Raw genomic sequence first — 21,566 nt, 5'->3', positions numbered from 1 at the left:
ACTATAATATTCTTCTTTTTAGGGTATCTTCATTGACCTCTTCAGTCAGGTGTTGTGGTCTCCATGAAAAATTATCATGGAATCACTAAAGGGAATTTCTATGATCTGAACTGTAATGGCTATAATTCAGTTTATTTCCCACCACCTGGGGAAGAATTTTATGGTTCTTTCACGGTCATCAGGAGGGAGGAGAGAGCATTTACTGATCACTCCGCCATCCTAGCTCCCGGAAGTTCCAATAGGTGACTTACTGAAGTTTAGTCTTCAGGCTGAAGGTTTCAAGGGCTGCTGCACTGATATCTAGCGCTCAGCGGCTCTCACCGGCTCGGTTTGGCTTGTCTCCTGCTCCGCTGGTTTCGCCCGCCACTCTCGGGTTTCTCAGATCCCTTCCGCCCTGCTGCGCTGACCATGCTGCGCTGTGCGCTGGGGACTTACCCCCGCAGAACAGATCCTTCCCGTGGACCTTCCAGTCCAACCTGGGCTCTGAATCTGTTAACGTCTGTCACCCGCTGGATTCTACACCTCCAAAGTCTGGTCAGATTCTCCTTTCAGAGATATCCAGAGGAGTTTGTCCAGGAGCTTAGGTGAGTCGTTGCTTTCACTCTGCCATCTTGGCTCCGCCCCCCTATTTCCCACTACCACCAATATCCTTCATTTAGTCTGTATCTTTCCTTGTAAACAATTAGGCATTTGAAAATCTCTTGAATGAAATCTTCTGAATCATTAATGACAAAGGTCCATGAACCTACATTTTAGTTGATTCATAGCAGTTTTAAAATCTCACATCCAGAACTGATTTCAGTGTCAGTGAAAAAGATTTTATTTTAAATTATACACCACTATGCTGCAAGTTTGTTCCTCTAAGCTGGCTGTCACCTCTGAAAAATTACGAATGTCCTTCTAATGCTTTTCTCTACACTTGTCTTAGTTACAAATTAAAATTTAAAATTGCAGCATTTTCTATTGTTTTTCTTGTCTGCTGTCAATTTAATCTACTATTTCATCACCTTCGCTCAAAAATTGTCATTGATTTTCTTCATTATAAGTTTCATTTTTATATCTTATTTTTTCTTGTAACTGCCTACCTTTAGGGAGTCTCTCTCTCTCTCTCTCTCTCTCTCTCTCTCTCTCTCTCTCTCTCTCTCTCTCTCTCTCTCTCTCTGTCTCTGTCTCTCTGTCTCTGTGTCTCTCTCTCTGTCTCTCTCTCTGTCTCCTGTCTCTCTCTGTCTCTCTCTGTCTCTGTCTCTGTCTCTGTCTCTCTCTCTCTCTCTCTCTCTCTCTCTCTCTGTCTGTCTCTCCAATTTCACAGTATGAAATTGGTTTCTTTAGTGTCAATTCTTCTTTCTTAATTGAAGAATTACAAAGATCCCCATACTCTATAGATTTCAGAGAGTAGAGCTGATCTTCTGAGGCTAGATGGTATCAAGCAGTTGGAGTGTCAAATAAGTTCCCATCATTTCACTTTGAAATCTGGAATTCTGTGGCATAAAGAAAAATTTAAAAAAAAGTTTTAGTGCTTTAACTTTGGTACATATAGAAAAAAAAATGTCTTCAGTGTTATATCCAGACAAACATGATATGCAAAAATGACATATTATATTTGTCAACTATTTTGAATTTACTTTCCTTCTAACTAGAGATCCTTTAAAACCTAGTATGCAACCTAAAAGTTGGTGTAAGAAAGTACAATGAATGAAAAAATTGGAAACCCCAATGACAGCTTAAACAATAAGCTTTTATAAAATATTTCCCTATATACACTCTACTAGAGAGAAACAATAAGTCTATACTTGGAAGACATGTTTTGCTCACAGAACATTATATTAAGAACATACTATATGAGAGGAATTGTTTTAGCTTTTGGGGATATTAAAAATAAAACAATATCTCCCCTTAAAAAGTTCATGTATTACATTTATTCCTATTTGGCAGGATTACACACACACACACACACACACACACACACACACACACACACATACACACAGACATAGAGTACAGGTTGAGTTGAATCAGAAGAAATGATATCCATAAAAAATAAGATAAAAATTAAGGGGTGAGAGAGAAACATACTGGGAGGAGAAAGGAGAAATGGAATGGGGCAGGTCAATAACTCATAAAGGAGATAAGAAAAATATTGTTCAAAGGAGTAGAAAAAGGGGAAGGTGAGAGGGGAAAAGTGAAGCTTACTCTCTTCACATATGGCTTAAGGAGGGAATAACATGCTCACTAAATTTGGTATGAAAATCTATCTTACACTACAGGAAAGTAGGGGAGGAGACAACAAGTGGGGTGATGGGGATTGTAGAAGGGAGGGCAAAGGGAAAAAGGAGTAACTAGAAGTAAATACTTTTGAGGGGGGAAAAGGTCAAATGAGAGAAAAAAAGAGGAGATAGCATAGGATAGAGGGCAATATAGTTAGTATTATACAACATGATTATTATGGAAGTCTTTTGCAAAAAGACACATATATAGTCTGTATTGAATTACTTGCCTTTTCAGTAGGGATGGATATGGAGGCAAGTAGGGAGAGAAGTTGGAATTTGAAGTATTGGAAACAAATTTTGAGAATTATTATTGCATGTAACTGGGAAATAAGAAACATAGGTAATGGGGTATTGAAATTCATCTTGGCCCACAAGAAAATAGAGAAAATGGGGATAATGGAGAGGTGGGGTGTGATAGAAGGGAGGGTACCTAGAGGGAAGGGGTAATCAGAATGAAAGGTATTAGGGAAGTGTGAGATGGGGATAAAAATTGGAACTCAAAACTTGGTGGAAATGAATGACTAAATCAAAACATAAATAAATAAATAGTAAAAAAAAAAAGAATTACAAAAATAAAATAAAGTTGGGCAAAGCAACTTCTAATTATTGGTTTAATTTCCTCCTCACTGGAGGTGAGTTCACTCCTTTCATTTTTGATATTGGTAATTTGGTTTTCTTCTTTCTTTCTTCTAATCAAATTGACCAAAAGTTTATCAATTTTATTAGCTTTTTCACTAAACCAACTATTAGTTTTATTTATTATTTCAGTAGTTTTCTTAATTTCAATTTTATTAATCTCTCCTTTATTTATGACTATTTCTAATTTGGTACTTACTTGGGGATTTTCAGTTTGTTCTTTTTCTAATTTTTCAACTGCATGACCAAGTCTTTGATCTCCTCTTTTTCTATTTTATTTATGTAGGCACTGAAAGATACAAAACTTTCCTTAAGAACTGCTTTTGCAGTATCCCATAAGATTTGGTAGATTGTGTCATTTTGTCATTCTTTTGAATGAAGTTGTTGATTGTTTCTATGATTTGTTATTTAACTCGCTCATTCTTTACGATTAGATTGTTTAATTTCCAATTTTTTTTATCTTTTCATGACCTTCTAGTACATATAATTTTTATTGTATTATGATCTGAGATGGATGCATTGACTATCTGCCTTTCTTCACTGAATTGTGAGGTTTTTATGTCCTAGAACGTAGGTCAATTTATGTATATGTGCCATGTACAGCTGAAGAAAAAGATATATTCCTTTCTATCCCCATTCAACTTTTTCCAGAGATCTATCGTATTTCCCTTATCCAGAGTTTTATTTGCCTCTTTAACTTCTTGTTCGTTTTGAGGTTAGATTTATCAAGTTCATAGAAGGGGAGTTTGAGGTCCCATACTATTATAGTGTTTTTTGTCTATTTCTTCCTGCAGTTCCCTGAACCTCTCCTCTAAGAATCTGGATGCTATACCACCTTGAGCATATACGTTTAGTAATGATATTGCTTCATTATCTATATAGCCTTTTATCAGGGTACAGTTTCCTTCCTTATCTCTTTTGATTAGACGTATTTCTGCTTTTGCTTTGCCTGACATTAGGATTACTACCTCTGTTTTTCTTACATCATCTCAAGCACAATATATTCTGCTTCAACCTTTTACCTTTACCCTGTGTGTATCCCCCTATTTCAAATGTGTTTCTTGTATACAACATATTGTTGAATTATGGTTTTTGATTCATTCTGCTATCTATCTCTGTTTTATGGGAGAGTTCATTCCATTCATATTCAGAGTTATGATTACAATCTGTGTCTTTCCCTCCATCCTCTTTCTCATCATTTGTGCTTTTCTCCCGTCTGCCTTCCCCTCCTCAATAGAATTTTCACTTTTGACCACCACCTCCCATAGTCATCCCTTCCTTTTTCAAGCCCCCCTCCTTTTTACTCCCTTTTACCCTTACTACTTCTTCCCTCCCTTCTAGCTTCCCCTCCCCTTTCTTCCCCTTCCCCTTCCCCTGCTACTGCCTATAAAGCTAGTTAGATTTATATGCTTAAGTTTATTGTTCCCTCCTTGAACCAAATCAGAAGACAGTATCTCTCAAACAATGCACATCTCCCTCCCTTCTTTCCCTCTACTATAATATAATTTTGTACTTCTTCCTGTGATGTAATTTACCATTTTCTGCTTCCCTACTTTTTACATCTCCTGTTACATTCCCCACATTTTTATCATCACATCATTTACTTTATACCCATTCCCTCTATCTGTGTATATCTTTGTTATATTTCAAAATAGATGTGCAATTCTCAAGATTAACAAGTATCATCTTTCCTTATAGGGAGGTAAACAGTTTGCCCAAATTGAATAACAAGTTTTTCTTTTTCCCTGTGGGTTTCTTGCTAGACTGTTCTGGAAGTACTGCATTGTGTGCTGTGGGCTTACTCTGGCAGAACAGATCCCTCCTATTGACCTTCCAGTCTGTCCTAGTTTGTGAATCTGCCACAATCTGTCTCCTGTTAGATTCTGCACCTCCAAAATTTGAGTTTGCCTAAGGATTTAGGTGAGTAGTTGCTCTCACTCTGCCATCTTGGCTCCCACTTTCAAGCATTCTTGATGAAAATACCAGAGCTGAATAGAAAATTTGGCTTTCAAATACAAGAATCAAGAGAAAATGAAAATGTAAACAGAATAGAGAAATCATAAGAGATTAAAGTGGAACTGTTTACATTACTACATGGAAAAAAGGTATTTGTAACTCATGATTCCTTTCTCAGTTTTAGGGTAGTTGGAGGAGATTAGACAGACAGGGACAGGGCACAGGTCACAGTTTTACAATCCTTTGAGCATAGTGCAACTAAATTTCTAAGGCATATAAGACATTGGAGAGTGCAATGTGATGTCATCTAAACATTATTTTAGTCTTCTTTTTTAAGGAATCACATCATTTATGGGTCAAGCAACCCATATATGGTACTGATTGGTCTGTGAAACATTGCAAAGCTTCACAGTTTAATTTCTCAAAGTTGCTAAGAAAGTTTTCACATGACTTTTTATCATGTATTTTTAGTCTTTTTAAAACTTCGCTTTTAAATTTACTATCACTATTAATGAAGTAAAGTCATGTGTGCTAACCTTTGGTTTATTAAGCTATTTCAAGTGATCCAGAACTTTAGAAAATACATTCACTTTATCCACAAGTGCTCAAAAAATCCATCTTCTATTAGCAAGACTAACTTCTTGCCCATTCTTGTACTTAATGGTATCCTTCTTCAGAAACTTCATGAAAAATTCATTGGATGTTTACAGCAGAATGGTTCACAGTTCCCTGGTGTGGAGAAAGGTTTAGGGGTGTGAGAAAGAAGTGTTTGGTTAATGCTTATGACACACTGCAAGTGAAACCAAGCAACATGTAACTAAATGGATTGGCTTAGCAAGGTCTAGAGTTGTCATTTATCATATTTATACCCTGACATCACTTAGAGCACTTTTATTGTTGTGCAGGACAAAAGTAGATATAATTTCAGGGCAAATATAAGCTCCATATTTTTGTACATACCAAATACAAGACACTTGCCTGACTAATTCCTGTGAAAGTGGTTAAAAAAGTCATTACTCGGAAAGACAACTTTATCTTAAATTTCATTAAACATTAAGTCAAGCTTCTGTCTTTAGTGTTTGAAGTTAAACAAATCATAGGTAAAGTTGACATGCACATGGACATGATAGTAAAAATGAGATTATATATAACCTTTTTTCTATACAATTCATTTTAAAGTTTCATCTACATATACATATATATGTATCTATATATATGTTATATATATACATATATACCCATATAAAGAGATATATTTGTATCCATGTTTCACAGAAAATACATATTTGTGTGTATGTACACACATATGTATATATGTACATACCAACATATATGTGAAACATCCTCTCAAGAAAATATGAAAGCAATAGCCTGAAAAATGTAACAATAATAAAGTAATCCTATTTACTTGGAATTCTCCTTGAAAAATGTTATAAATAAATACTAAGAATTTGTTAGGGTATTAACATATTTACAAAGATCATAATGTGGATTTAAGAAGGTTATAAGAAAAATGAGACTTCATACTAATTGGCTATGTACTTTTAGATATTCATGTGTATGTATACACATATATATGCATGTACATATAGAGAGAATTTTATCGTTTTCTAAAGTTTTGTTAAAGATATCATTATTTATGTAAAAATGTGAAGTTTGAGGTATAAAAATATTCACTTTGTTGTTTTGTGCCAAAAATGCCATAATAATAATTTCAAGTCCTCCAAACTCATGTAGAAATTTATCTTCTGAAAATCTTTAGATATTTATTTTCTCTCAAGTCATGTTTATATGATTCATTCAAATATTCTCCCTGTGCCAGCATAGTATATCAAAAATCACAGAAGTAGAGTAGACCAAAGGAAAGATTTTTTTCATCTGGATTTTACAAACCAACTGAAGAATGTTGATATTTTAGTAATAAGAAAAACAAACTAACTCCCTATTGGATATATTAACTCCCTATTGGATATATTATTTAAAAACAAGTCCAGAAGAGTTACTATGTGTTCTGCTGATATAATATATGGTCAATATTGCAAATATTTTGTATCTTCAAAATATCAATGTTTGGGAATTTTTACTGGTCATTATATGATCATCATCATGATCATCCCTCTTAATCAGCTCATTAATTTAAATAACATTCATGTAGTACTCCACAAAATAACAAATAAAACACCTACTTCATCTTGTGCTGTCTGCCTCCAGTGACATTAAAATGTCATTTGAACTTGTTGAGAAAAAGCCCTCAATCTCTATCAATAAAGAGGTCACATTGAATCAATTGATTTAGTATTTTATTTTTCCCTAGTTACATGTAAGAACAATTTAAACATCTATCTTTAAAGCTATATTTCAAATTCTCTCCCTTCTTCCCTCCTCAACCAATCCTCAAATAGCAATATAATATAAGTTATAAATGTGTAGTCATGAAAAATATTCGTAATGGACAGGCTATGAAATAAAATATAGACAAAACAACTCAAAAAAATAAAGTAAAAATGTATGTTTGAATCTGCATTTGAGAATAGCTGAATCATTTACAGCTGATACTCTTAGAATATTGGTATTACTTTGTACACAGTACATTTCATTTTGCATCAGCCCATTCAAGTTTTTCCAGGTCTTCCTGAGAGCATCCTGCTCATCATTTCTTATAATACAATAGTGATCCATCCCAATCACATACTGCAACCTTTTCAGCCATTCCCTAATTGGTGGGCATTCCCTTAATTTATAATTCATTAACCTGAGAAAAGAGTTGCCATAAATATTATCGTACCTATACATCCTTTTCAATTTTAATTTTTATCTCTTTTGTGATAATAAAACCAACCAATGGCAATGATAGGTCAAAGGGTGTGAATGGTAAATTTTGTAGTCTGTTGGGCATATTTCCATACTGCTATACAGAGTGGCTGAAACAATTCACAACGAACAATGCATTAGTATCTAATTTTTTCCATGTGTCCTCCAACATTTGTCATTTGCCTTTTCTAACCTATTAACTAATCTGATAGATACGAGATAACACCTCTGTATGGTTTTATTTTGCTTTTTATTTTGTGAGACAGAGTATTTTTTCATGTCTATTGATAGCCTTGATTATTTCATCTGAAAATTAGACATATTTTTTCATCATTTACTAATTGGGAAATAGTTCTATTTTTCATCAATTTGACTCAGTTCTCCTGATATTAGACAAATGCCTTTATCAGAGAAACTTGAACCAAAATTTGTTTCATACTTACTATTGCTAACTATATTTCCCTCTAAGCTATTCCCCTTATTTGTTCTGTTCTATCTTCCTTTATCCTGTCCCTCCTCAAAACTGTTTTGCTTCTGAATACCCCATCCCCCAATCAGCCCTCCCCTCTATCACTACCTCTGATTGTTATCTCCTTCCTCTTCTATTTTCCTATAGGGCAAAACTATTCTGTAGGGCAAAACATATTTCTATGCCTAATTGAGTGTGTTTGTTATTCCCTCTTTCAGTCAATTCTGAAGACAGTAAGGGTAATTCACATTCCTTCCCTTCCCCCTTCTTCCTCACTATTATAACAGCTTTTAATTGTCTCTTTTATGGGTGATGATTTACCCTATTCTACCACTTCCTTTCTCTTTTTCTCAGTACTTTCCTCTCTCACTCCTTAGGTTTATTTTTTTTAGATATTCCTTCATATTCAATTCACACCTGGGCCCACCCTCCCTCTTTATGTGTGTGTGTGTGTGTGTGTGTGTGTGTGTGTGTGTGTGTGTACACATACACATAGAGATGCATATCTATATTTATATAGATATCCATATCTATATCTCTATAGATATCTATATATAAACATTATATATAGTTAGGTAGATAGATAGATAGATAGATAGATAGATAGATAGATAGATAGATAGATAGATAGATACTCAAAATTACCCTAAACCTGAGAAAGGTCTTCTGAGATACAAATATCAACTTTCTGTGTAGGAATATGAATAGTTTAACCTTGTTAAGTCTATATGATTTTCCTTGTCTCTATTCCTTTTCAGGTTTCTCTTGAGTCTTGTTTTTGAAAGCCAAATTTTCTCTTCTACTCTGTGTTTTGACCAAGAATTCTTGAAATTTCTCTGTCTCATTCAACGTCCATTTGTTTTACTCTGAAAAAAATATGTATTCAGTTTTCCTGGGTAGGTAATTCTTGGTTGTAATACAAAGCACCTTTGCCTTCTGGAATATTACATGCCAAGCACTCTGATCCTTTAACATAGAAACTGCTAAACCTTTTATTATCCTGATTGTGACCTCATAATTTAATTAGTTATTTCTGTCCATTTGCAATATTTATTTCTTGACCCTGTGAACTCTAGAATTGGGGTATAATATTCTAGGCTCTTTTCATTTTGGGATGCCTTTCAGGAGGTGATTGGTGGATTTTTTCAATTTCTATTTGACTTTCTAGTTCTAAAATATCGAAGCAGTATTCCTTGATAATTTTTTTAAGAAGTGGTAAAAGGATTATTTCTTCTTTTTTTAAATTTATTTATTTTTAATTCTTTACATTCACTTCCGGAAGACTTTGAGTTTCAGATTTTGTCCCTATTATCTCCCTTCCTACAAGTCTAAAACATTTTGCAGCATGATTACCCTTTCCCCTAGTCTGCCATCCCTTATATCACATCCCTCCCTTCCCTTATCCTTATCTCCTCTATTTTCTTGTGGGGCAAGATCGATCTGTCTATCCCATTACCTGTATTTATTATTTCCCAGTGCCATGTAAAAATAATTATTAACATTTTTTTAAACTTTTGAGTTCTAACTTTTCTCCCTTCCTTCCTCCCCCCCATCCTGACTGAGAAGGCAAGCAATTCAATATAGATTATACATGTGTAGTTATGAAAAAGACTTCCATAAAATTCATGTTGTGAGAGACTATATTGCCCTCCATCTTATCCTGTCCCCCTTCTATTCTTTTCTCTATTTTGACCTTGTCCCTCCCCAATAGGTTGACATCTAATTACTTCATTCCACCATTTGCCTTCCCTTCTATCATCCCCACACAACCCACTTATCCCCTTCTTTCCTACTTTCCTGTAGTGTAAGATATATTTTCATACGAAACTGAGTGTGGATTTTATTCCTTCCTTAAGCCAAATGTGATGTGAGTAAGCTTCACTTTTTCCCTCCCACCTTCACCCTTTCCCTTTCATTGAAAAACTTTTTCTTGTCTCTTTATGAGAGATAATTTGCCCCATTGCATTTCTCCCTTTCTCCTCTCCACATATTCCTGTCTCACACCTTAATTTTATTTTTTTCTATATCTTCCCTTCCTGTTCAATTCACCCTGTATCCCCCTACTCTCTCTCTCTCTCTCTCTCTCTCTTTATATATATATACATATATATATGTATATATGTATGTATATGTATGTATGTATGTATGTATACAATATCTCCAATGACCCAAATACTGACAAAAGTCTCAAGAGTTACAAATATTATCTTTCCATGTAAGAATATAAACAGTTGAACTTTAGTAAATTCCTTATAATTTTTCTTTCCTGTTTCCCTTTTCATGTTTATCTTGATTCTTGTGTTTGAAAGTCAAATTTTCTATTCTATTGTGGTCTGTTCATCAAGAATGCTTGAAAGTCCTCTTTTTCATTGAATGTCCATTGTTTCCCCTGAAGAATTCTACTTAGTTTTGCTGAGTAGGTGATTCTTGATTTTAATCCTAATTCCTTTGACCTCTGGAATACCATATTCCAAGCCCTTCAGTCCTTTAATGTAGAAGTTGCTAGATCTTGTGTTATTCTGATTGTATTTCCACAATACCCAAATTGCTTCTTTCTAGCTACTTCCAATATTTTCTCCTTGACCTGGAAAATCTGGAATTTGGCTACAGCTTCCTAGGAGTTTCTATTTTCAGATCTCTTTCAGAATGTGATTGGTGACTTCTTTCAATATTTATTTTGCCCTCTGGTTCTAGAATATCAAGGTACTTTTCCTTGATAACTTCTTGAAAGATTATGCCTAGGCTTTTTTTTTTTTTGATCATGACTTTCAGTATACCCATAATTTTTAAATTGTCTCTCCTGGATCTATTTTTCACATCAATTTTTTTTCCAACGAGATATTTCATGTCTGCTATTTTTTCATTCCTTTGGTTTTGTTTTATATTTCCTTGATTTTTCATAAAGTCATTAGCTTCCATCTGCTCCATTCTAATATTTAAAGAATTATTTTCTTCAGTGAGCTTTTGGATGTCCTTTTCTAGCTTGCCAATTCTGCTTTTATCACATTCTTCTTTTCACTGGCTTTTTGTATCTCTTTGTCATTTGAGTAAGTCTATTTTTAAAGGTGTCATTTTCTGCAGCTTTTTTGTATCTCCTTTAGTGAGCTTTTGCTCATTTTTCATGATTATCTTGCATCATTTTCATTTCTCTTCCCATATTTTGTTCTACTTTTTTAACTTAACTTTCACAATCCTTTTTGAGCCCTTCCATGGCCTGAGATCAATTCATATTGTTTTTGCAGTCTTTGGTTGGAGGAGCTTTGACTTTGTTTTCTTTTGTTTGAATGCTTCCTCGTCACCAAAGTAAGATTCTATAGCCTGATTGTTTTTCGGGTTTTTGCTCATTTCCCTCTAGCCTTTTGAGCTCTTTGTCAAGGTTGTTCTCTGCTTCCAGTAGGGCTGGGGTGTTTACTTTCAGCCACTCAATTCCCCCACAATCTAGAGCACCAGAAAGAGTCCCTGCAGGTGCCCCTGCTACTGCTGTGGGTTGCTCTGCCCCTTTCCCCCTCTGCCACCCTATGGCTGAAGCCTGACCACTCCACTCTCCTGTACTGATTGCACAGGCTTTACCAATTGAACTTCCAGTTTATCCTCAGAGTTTTGGTGTCATCAAGTCTGGAAACTGCCACATTTGTGAGAGTTTCAGTCTTCCCAAGGCCTGCTCATGTCCCTCTGTGCACTCAAGGCCCATACTGTAATGGGCTCAGCTCCCAGTGTGGCATGACAGACACTTTCTGGCAGTATTCCAGGATGTCTAGGGCTAGAGATTTGCTTCACTTCATCATTCTGTGAGTTCTGAAGCTCCAAAATATTTTTAGAGGCATTATTTGCAAGTATTTGACAGGGTTTGGCAGAAGCTCACTAGAAAGTTCATGCTGTTGCTCTTCCATCTTGGCTTTCCTCCTTCTTGATAATTTCTTGAAAGATAATTTCTAGACTCTTTTTTTTAATCATGGCCTTTAGGTAATCCAATGATTTTAATTGGATATTTTAATATCTCCTGGACCTATTTTCCAGCTCAGTTGTTTTCTCTAGTGAGATGCTTATTGGAACATACTATTTTCACTCTTCTTCTTGCTTTTTTTCTTATGATTTTCCCTTTTTGTTCTCATGTTTCTTTCACAACATGAATATTATGGAAATATGTTTAACATGATTGTTCATGAATAGCCTAAAAGAAATAAAATAAAATGGAAGGTGTTACACAATTAATAATCATAACTGTGAATGTGAATGGGATGAGTTCATTCAAAAAAAGGAAATCATATAGTGAAATAGATTAGAAACCAGAATTTTACAGTATGTTGTTTACAAGACATACATTTGAAACTAAAACAGACACATAAAGTTAAAATTAAAAAACTAGAGCAGACTCTTTGATGTTTCAGTTTTACTAAATGGTAAGGGGGAACAATCATGGACTCAGATGAAGCAAAAGCAAAAATAGACATTATTCAGAAAATAATCAAGGGCCAGAGCAAAGATGGAGGAGTAGAAAGATTGACCTATAGAAGGTCCCCCTCACGGCCCATAAAATACCTGTAAAAATGACTCTAAACAAATCCTAGAGCAGCAGAAGCCACAAAAGAAGAGACTGAAAGAGATTTCCATCCCAAGGCAGCCTGGAAGGACAACAGGAAAGGTCTATTGCACTGACATGGAGCTGAGCGCAGCCCAGCACTGGCCCCCATAGCAGGGACAGGACCTGGGGCATGGAATCCTGTGCAGCAGTTGTGTTCCCTAGATTACTCAAACCACAAACACCAAAGGCAGCTTCAAAGTTCAGTGACAAAGCTCTTTCACCTGAATCAGAATGGAACAAGGTTTTGCCTTTTGCTGCTGCACACCTTCCATTTTAGGAGCCTTCAGACTAAAGCACCTGGGGGAATCTCACAACTGATCTGGGTCTCAGCCTTGAGTGGCACTCTTGGGGTGAGGAGGATCTCTGGCTGGCCTGGTGGAGCTGGTGAAGGCTCTGGAGAGGGAACCTTACTGGCGTATCCTGGGCAGAAAACAGTGCTTGTGACTGCTCACAGACAAGAGCACAGGCAAAGAGAGGAGTAAACTCCTCTCCCTTAATTGTGCCACCCTAGAAGAACTGAGAACTTACAGGTGCCCAGAGTATACTTGCCTCTTGACAAACAAATCAACAGACAAATAAGTGGCTGGGAAAATGCCCCAAAAGGAGAAAAATAAGACCATAGCAGCCCATTTCCTTGGTGAGCAGGTATTTTCTTCCATCCTTTCAGATGAGGAAGAGCAATGCACACCAAAAGAGGAAGACTTAAAAGTCAAAACTTCTGCATCCAAAACCTCCAAAATAAATATGCAATGGTCTCAGGCCATGAGAAAGCTCAAAAAAAATTTTGAAAATCAAGTGAGTGGTGGAGGAAAAGTTGGGAAGAGAAATGAGAGTGATGCAAGAAAATCATGAAAAGTGATATTGCTTCAGCAATAGCTTGCTGAAGAAGACCCAAAAAAATACTGAAGAAAATAATACCTTTAATAATAGTGTAACTCAATTGGCAAGAGAGGTTCAAAAAAACCAGTGAAAAGAAGAGTGCTTTATAAAACAGAATTAGCCAAATGGAAAAGAAGGTTCAAAAGCTCACTGAAGAAAATAGTTTTGTTTTTGCTTTTTAATTAGAATGCTTTTCTAAAATGTGCCATAGACAATGAAGTAAAATTAAAAAAAAAAAATTAGTGCTTATTTCTCTGATCAAGATTTTATTTTTCCAATATACAATAAAAGCATCAAATTTATTTAAACAAACCAATTGTTAAATGATCAAGTGATATGAACAGGTAATTTTCAGTAGAAGAAATCAATGCTCAATATAATCACATAAAACATTTTAAACCTAATTAGAGCAATATAAATTCAAACAACTCTGAGATATCAGCTCGTATCTATCAGAAATGACAAATGCAAGAGGGTGCAGGGTAAAATAGGTATGTAAATAACCTACTGGTGCTATTGTGAATTGGTCCAATCGTTCTGGAGAATAATTTGGACCTATGACCCTAAGGTTATAAAATTTTATTTAAAAAAAAACCTGTAGTTGTATAAAACATAGTCTATGATCTTGCAACAACATAACTAGCTTTGTTCCCCACAGAGACAAATTAAAAAGAAAAAAGGACCTGTACGTACAAAAATATGTATAGCAACACTTTCTCTACTGGCAAAGAACTGGGAATTGAGCGATTGCTCATAAAATGGGGAATGTCTAATAAAGCTGCGGCATGATTGTGATAGAGTACTATTGTGCTGCAAGAAATAATGTGGAGTGTAGTTTCAGGGGGGCAAAAGACATGACTATATGGATTGATGCACAATGAAGTAACAAGTGTTCAGCAATCACTGTTCACAGAAAAAGCAACACTGTAATGATGCAAAACTTGTGAAAAAACTACGAAACTGAAAAGAAATGATCAATAAAAAAATATGATCCATGCAATGACCCAAGAAAATTCCACTGGACTTAAGATGAAATACTGTTATCCTCTTTCAGAGAGAGAAATTATCTTTGATTATAAACTAAAGTGCAATGTTTTCACTTTTTCTGCAAGTGGCAAAAGTAGAAATATGTTTTGTATGCTTTCAGATAAGCAAAATTTTAAAAAGTAAACTGACATATAACAGTAATATTCGTGTGTTCTTTCAGAAATATAAGTGGGACAGGTTCTAGTCCAAATGTAAAATGGATATATCCTTCTTCATGCCTAAAATAAGTAGACTAATTACAAAGGATCTTAACAAAACTTTATATAGTGTTCCCAAAGTAGAGGGCCCATCAATCTCAGTCAACTAAAGGAAGACTTTCATTTTCTAATGCACAAGAAGGAAGAAGTTTGATAAACATTCTTGCAGCATATGATAAATGGGTGAAAAACTACAGAAATAAGTATGCATGACTTCAGAGCTCAATAATAAAAAGTAACAGGTATGCATCATTAGATTTATTAAATGTAACCAAAAATTGTTTACCTCTGGGAGTAATCAAATTATGTTGCATGGTTGACAATTTCAGGAAATTAATCAAATATATATCAATAAAGAAACATTTAACAAATGTCTGCCCTATATATCCATTTAGGCAAACAGAGGTGTTTATAAAGGAAAATCAGATGCAGACCATGGAAAGAAAAAATATGGTTGTCCTTAAGAAGCTCAGACTTAGTTTTCAATGCAAAACAAAGAAACGATAACCAGATTGCAAAAAAATAAAAATGGAAAGCCTAAGTTGCTAAATAGATGATTGATGCATCAATAGATAGACATTAAGATAAATAGATAGATAGATAGATAGACAGACATACATAGAGAGAGAGAGAGAGAGAGAGAGAAATTGATATGTTTTGACATATCAATATATAAGATGTTATTTTTTGTGAGATACCAGAACACCAAATTCTTATGACATAAGGACAGATCTCGAGATAACTCTGAACATTCAAGAAATAAAAACTTCCAGAATTGTAACATTATTAGGGAACAAACTGTTGACCACAATTCCTCTAATGTAACATTCATCCATCAAAACTTAAGAATACTAAAGCGATAATATTTTTTAGTGAGTAGGGCACAGATTTTGGAGTCAGAATGAGCTTGATTCAAAACTTTTTTAATAAACTTATTAATTTCGTGATTCTAAAGAAGTCACTTCAACTTCTCAATGACTGTTTCTTCATGTACAACATGTGTACTAATGGGGCCATACTTGGTCTCAAGAGTAGAATAACTTCTCTGCTCTAAATCTCTGATCCTGTGATCTATACCAAATATTCATAATCTCAAAAGCTGATGGAATAATTTTTTTTAAGACAAAGAGACCTATATAGACTCAGAAATCCTATAGAAATAGCTAAGATATATCCTGTCATCATTTCAGCAACTAAAGTTATACTCAGATTTTTTCAGTGAGTTATTGATGATGAGTAGTCATTCTAATACCTTTATTCAAATACAGGAAGCAGTTATTGTATCCACCTTTGTGATAGTCCATACAAAACTAAACAATAATAGTAGTCTAGTTACTTGTCCCCTGGCTGCTTCAATCAGAATTCCATTAAAAATATCCTAAAAACTAAAGGTAAGATGAATACCAAAAAATATAATTACATGTCGATAATGTACTTTAATATTCCCAAAGAGTTTTACATTCATTATATCATTTGATCCTCACAACACCTAGGAGAGGATAGATGCTATTATTTATTTTCATTTTTTAACTGAAGTAACATACTTGAGAATTTGAAAAAAAAAACACATGCAAATACACATACATACTTATAAAACTAGCTTCTTTAAAGTCGATATCATAAAAATACTTAATTTTTCTTTTGTAAACATGTGCATATAAAATATTTTCAAAAAGAAGTATGAGATAACTATTTTAAAAGTCTTGTATTAAATTTAAATAATACATAAAAGGAAAGTCATTTGCTTGTCAAAATGCCATTTGACACTAAAATGGAAACTGGCTTGCATAGAAACCAAATAAATTAGTAGTTCCTTTTAGCAATGTAGATGATGAGTTCCTCTTGATACCATTCTTTGTGGTTTGCATTATACTGGTTTTAATATTCCCTGGAGAATGCGAGATTTTCTATTTTTCTTTTATTTTTAATTCATGAAATAAAACAGGCATTTCCATAGGATAATAGAATAAAATAGCTGAGCTTCTTAAACAAGTTCCATAACTACCCATAAGTATTTAAGCTATCTACACCTGAACCATTAAAAAGATAAAGAATATTTATTGTTCTGAATGTACATGAATGGACAACCCACAGTGATGATCCATCAATATGTAGATCCTAGAAAGTAAAGGAAACTAATCTTGATTCCCTTTGGAAAATTAAGTAGTGGTTTTAATTACCCCAATATGCCTATGAGTAAAGAAATATTGATCTGTAAAGAATCAATATTGAAGGTTAACCATATGGTGATGGAGAGGCGCATGGTAAGAGTTAGAGAAATAAAGAATATTAACAGATGAGAGAAGAAAAAAATGCATCAAGCAGGTAGCAAGAATCAAGTATATCTACATGTCCTACTGAAAATCTACAAACACTGAAACAAAGTGCTGCAACCAGAACCCCTGAAGAAGATTTAAAGGAAGGTGTGGACAAGAATCCTATCAGATATGCAGGAACAAATGGATTGTGAGCTGCTGCATTGAAATGGTCAAGTACTCACATAGAATAGAAGACGTGTTCTAGTCTAGCTAAATAATGAAAATTATTTTTGATACATTGCGAAAAGTATTTTTCACTTTATACAGATATGTTTATGTATGTAGCAATACATCAATTCACATGCATCAGTCCTCTTTGCCTCTGCCTCTGTGTCTTTGCCTGTCTCTTTTGTACACACACACACACACACACACACACACACACACACACACATACACACACACTTTATGTAAACTACTTATGTTCAACTACAATATCCTATTGCAAAATTGAGATTACCTTGGTTTGTGAAGACTATGTGAGTAGAATACATTTTTGCACATGCTACAGATTTTTTAAGAAAAGTAAACATTATATCCATAAAAGACTACGTGGTTGTCATCAGAAAATCCACCAAGTTACTTGGAGTGATCACTAGATAATCTGTCACTAAGTGGTAATATTTTGTCCTAATTTGATTATGAAAAACATATATCAAATATGGAGAAAAACTGAGATATGTTTTAGGGAAAGGACCTGATGGAATCATGGAACATTTGAAATATCTGAGACAGTCTCTTTATGTGTATAAATTTGTATATAAATTATGGATATTTTGACTCATGAAATAAATACTGATTTGAAAACATCTTTTTTTTTAATAATTTGCTGTATTAAGTCATTAAGATTGGGATTCATGTTCAGAGAATCACAAAATACTTTTATGTTGACATTATTTTCTTATTTATTAATTTAGTGAACAATTAAGCTATTCATTCAGGTAATCATAAAAATGTGAATAAATCTAGTAAAACAAAAATATCTATGAAGATTAAATATTTTAATTCAACAAAATTCATTTTGAAAGTATATCATATAATTAAAATTTACTGAAGATAAAAAGAGATAGTCAAGAGAGATTAAGAGAGTGTGCTTAGGACAAGTATCTAGCACCTGATTGATTCATTTCTGGTACGGTTCTTGGCCCCTTAGTTTTGGGAACTCAGTTTTATCCAAACACTTAGGGGGTGCTCAGATATATATGTAGATATATATATATATATATATATATATATATATATATGTAGAGAGAGAGAGAGAGATGGATATATATACACATATGTGTGTATACACACATGTATATACACATACACACATACATATATGTATAACAGTATGTGTGTGCATATACATACATAGATAGACATACATGTATACACAGGCATATATGTATATACATATATATATACATATATATTCTGTTGGTATGAGGATTTTTCAATTAGAAAAAGACAGGTGAATATTTAGAAGGAAACATTTCATTGTTAGCCTAGCATGATGAACCATCCTCTGCTGTAGAAATTTTTTTCCCTAAAGTCATTTGTGATGAGGTATCATTCTTCTTACGTCAGCAAATATTGTTTTGACCCAGGGAAGGGGGCTGTAACCCTGCTGTTTTCCACTGATCATATACTGAACTATTTAGGATTATGATGACTGATCATACAAAATGTATTATAATATTTTAGTAGCAAAAACTAATTTTTTTCCAGTCACAAATATGAGTTATAGTGCCCAGTCATGTTAAATGAATATTAAAAGCATGGAGAGGAGATGCAAGGAACAATGAGTTCAGCATATGACTCCAGAACATCAAGAAGTTCTTGTATTGATTTATAGTACCTGGTATTCAAAAAACAACTGCATCTTATTTAATGTAAGTTTTTAAAAGTTTAAATTGTCATATTTCTTAACCTCTTTTATAAAAATTTTCCTAGAAGGTTTATACTGCCTTCTGGCTTTAAAACAATTGGTCTAAAATATATGTAATCATCTTAATTAAAAGTTGCAGTATGGTTAAAAATTTTTTTTTTAGAAATTAGATGTGTGTGTATGCATATATGTGTGTATGTGTGTGTGTGTGTACAGTAAACTCACAAACATACTCTCCCATGATAATATTGCCTAGAAACATATGTACTCATTTTAGCCATTTTAGATTTGGTAGAAAATAAAGAGGCAGCTATTCTCTCATGCCAATACATTTTATGGTATATCAATATATACATAGATTAGATAGATAGATAGATAGATAGATAGATAGATAGATAGATAGATAGATAGATAGATAGATAGGTAGGTAGGTAGGTAGGTAGGTAGATAGATAGATAGATAGATAGATAGATAGATAGATAGATAGATAGATAGATGTAACCAAGTAGATTACAACATTCCTTACCGAAATTATTAAAATCTCAGGTAGTACTGCTGTCCAACAGCCTCATCTTTTTCAGTGATATGGACCAACGGTTGTCAGATATACATTCACCTTAGTATGCATATGTGCACCCTGCCAAGCACTAGACTACACTCTAAGGTAACACCTAACTCTTTAGCTCAAAATGGTTTATTACCTATTTCTTTGAACTCATTTAACTTAAGAAGGGTTGTTTTTTTGGTTTTGTTTTTGTTTTTTTGTTTTTTATCCAAACAGACTCTGGCTCAGTACCCACTCCTGGAAAAGCTGGCTTCTTCCTTCCCTATTTTGTGTCAATGGGGCTTCATCATATAGTCATGCTGTGGCTATGTGCATTTTTTCCCATCAATGGCAAGAAAGGGTAAGTTTTGTGTCTCCACATGCACACAAATTACAAATTACAACTTGTTGCAGCAGTAAATAAAATTGATGTCTTTGGATTTTGGGAAATATTAGCCTATACTAATGAAATTTGTCATGTATCTCTCTATATTTAATTAGCTGTTAAAGGCATCTTTATCCCTAGGCCTTTAAAAATGCTCAGTTTGAGTTCAATATTGTGAGAAAATGCACAGAATGGAAAACAAAAACCAAGACTACAATTCTAAATCAATCAATAAATTAATTGAGTGGAAGTTCTGAATTTATCTATTGAAGATGTGGAAGAAACCATTGGAAAAGAATGCTAGAGTCAGAGTACAACAGAGTACAACAGAGTTTAGACTTAATTCAGCAGGTAAAAAAGATACCACTATTATTTTGAGGAGATACTGATATTATCATGGAGAGACTTTAGATGGATTTCTGGAAGTGACTGTTGAATGGATTAGAAGAGAGAAGTGATAGAATAGAGGAGGATAGTTAAATTAAAGACTCTCCAGGGAAAAGATAATGAGGACTTAGACTATGCTGGTGGCAATGATATAGCCAGGAGGGACAATCTTCAGAGATGTTGTGGAGACAAAATCATAAGCATTATGCAATTAATTTCATGTGGTATTGGGAAGGAGAGGGGAAATTAAAAGGATAGAGTTGCTGAGCCTGTGTGAACTAGAAGAATGTGTGGTATCATTAAAGCAAGATCAGTGACAGGATCTCTTTTAGGAAGCTGAGAACTTCAGTTTTGACCATATCAAGTTTTAAGTGCTAGTGGGATATTAACCTAGAGGAGTCTAGAGGGCAGTTGGAAATATTGAACTAAAGCATGGGAGAAAGAATTGGGTGGTAGATGTAAGTTTGGAAGTCATACACGGGTATAAATTGAATCTGTGAATATGCATGCTATCACCCAGGGACAATTTCTTGAGGGTTCAGTGGGGAAAATATTGAGAGATAACAATATTTAGTGGGTGAAAGAGAAAAAAAATTAAAAGTCAATGAAGGAAATAGAGGGGAAATATTTAAAGAGTCATAAGAACAAGGAAAGTTCATGAAGGAGTGAATAGTCGTGAGTCGTTATTCTTTGTTGTCCCAAAAGTACTATTAGAAACAGAAAGAAGCAAAATGACTTGTTTGCTCTTCTTCTTCTTCTTCTTCTTCTTCTTCTTCTTCTTCTTCTATCTAGGCCTATTGGAAGTGCTTTCTCAAGTAGAAATTGTAGAATTTGGAGACCTAAGGAAAAGAGGACATGAAATTTTGGAGCCACCATGTTGTAACATGGGATCAGTAAGAGATTAGAGGAACAAAGCCTGTTTCTTTTTCTAATACCCAGAGACCAAGAAAAACTTTAGCACAAACACAAGAAGGCAGAAACATATAGTAGAAGGTTTGATAGGTTTGTGTGATGGCAAGCAAATTGGGATCTTTGCTGTTTTTGTTTTAGTATAATCAAATGTCTCTGTTTTAATCTTACCTTTATCAGCCAAGAGTCTTTACTAGAAGTAAAAAATGGAAACAACAGTTTCTTTAACAAGAAATAGTGTATGTATTTTTATTGCTAATTTAATTAAAGGTCTTCCGTATCCAGTAATGGATTTGCCTATTAAGG

The 21,566-nt window shown here is 34.1% G+C and overlaps 1 long non-coding RNA gene across 1 annotated transcript; it reads left to right on the top strand.

Annotated features, from left to right (window-relative positions):
* Nucleotides 1-266: 266 nt before the first annotated feature.
* On the top strand, nt 267-19,940 carry LOC140509492 (uncharacterized). Its single transcript, XR_011968784.1, has 3 exons — nt 267-584; nt 4,667-4,823; nt 19,817-19,940. It is a non-coding gene; the product is annotated as an uncharacterized lncRNA (long non-coding RNA).
* Nucleotides 19,941-21,566: the final 1,626 nt, after the last annotated feature.

This window comes from Notamacropus eugenii, chromosome 6 (genome assembly GCF_028372415.1).
Source record: "Notamacropus eugenii isolate mMacEug1 chromosome 6, mMacEug1.pri_v2, whole genome shotgun sequence".
In the NCBI taxonomy this organism is placed as follows: Eukaryota; Metazoa; Chordata; class Mammalia; order Diprotodontia; family Macropodidae; genus Notamacropus; species Notamacropus eugenii.
This window is presented reverse-complemented; position numbering and strand designations above follow the sequence as displayed.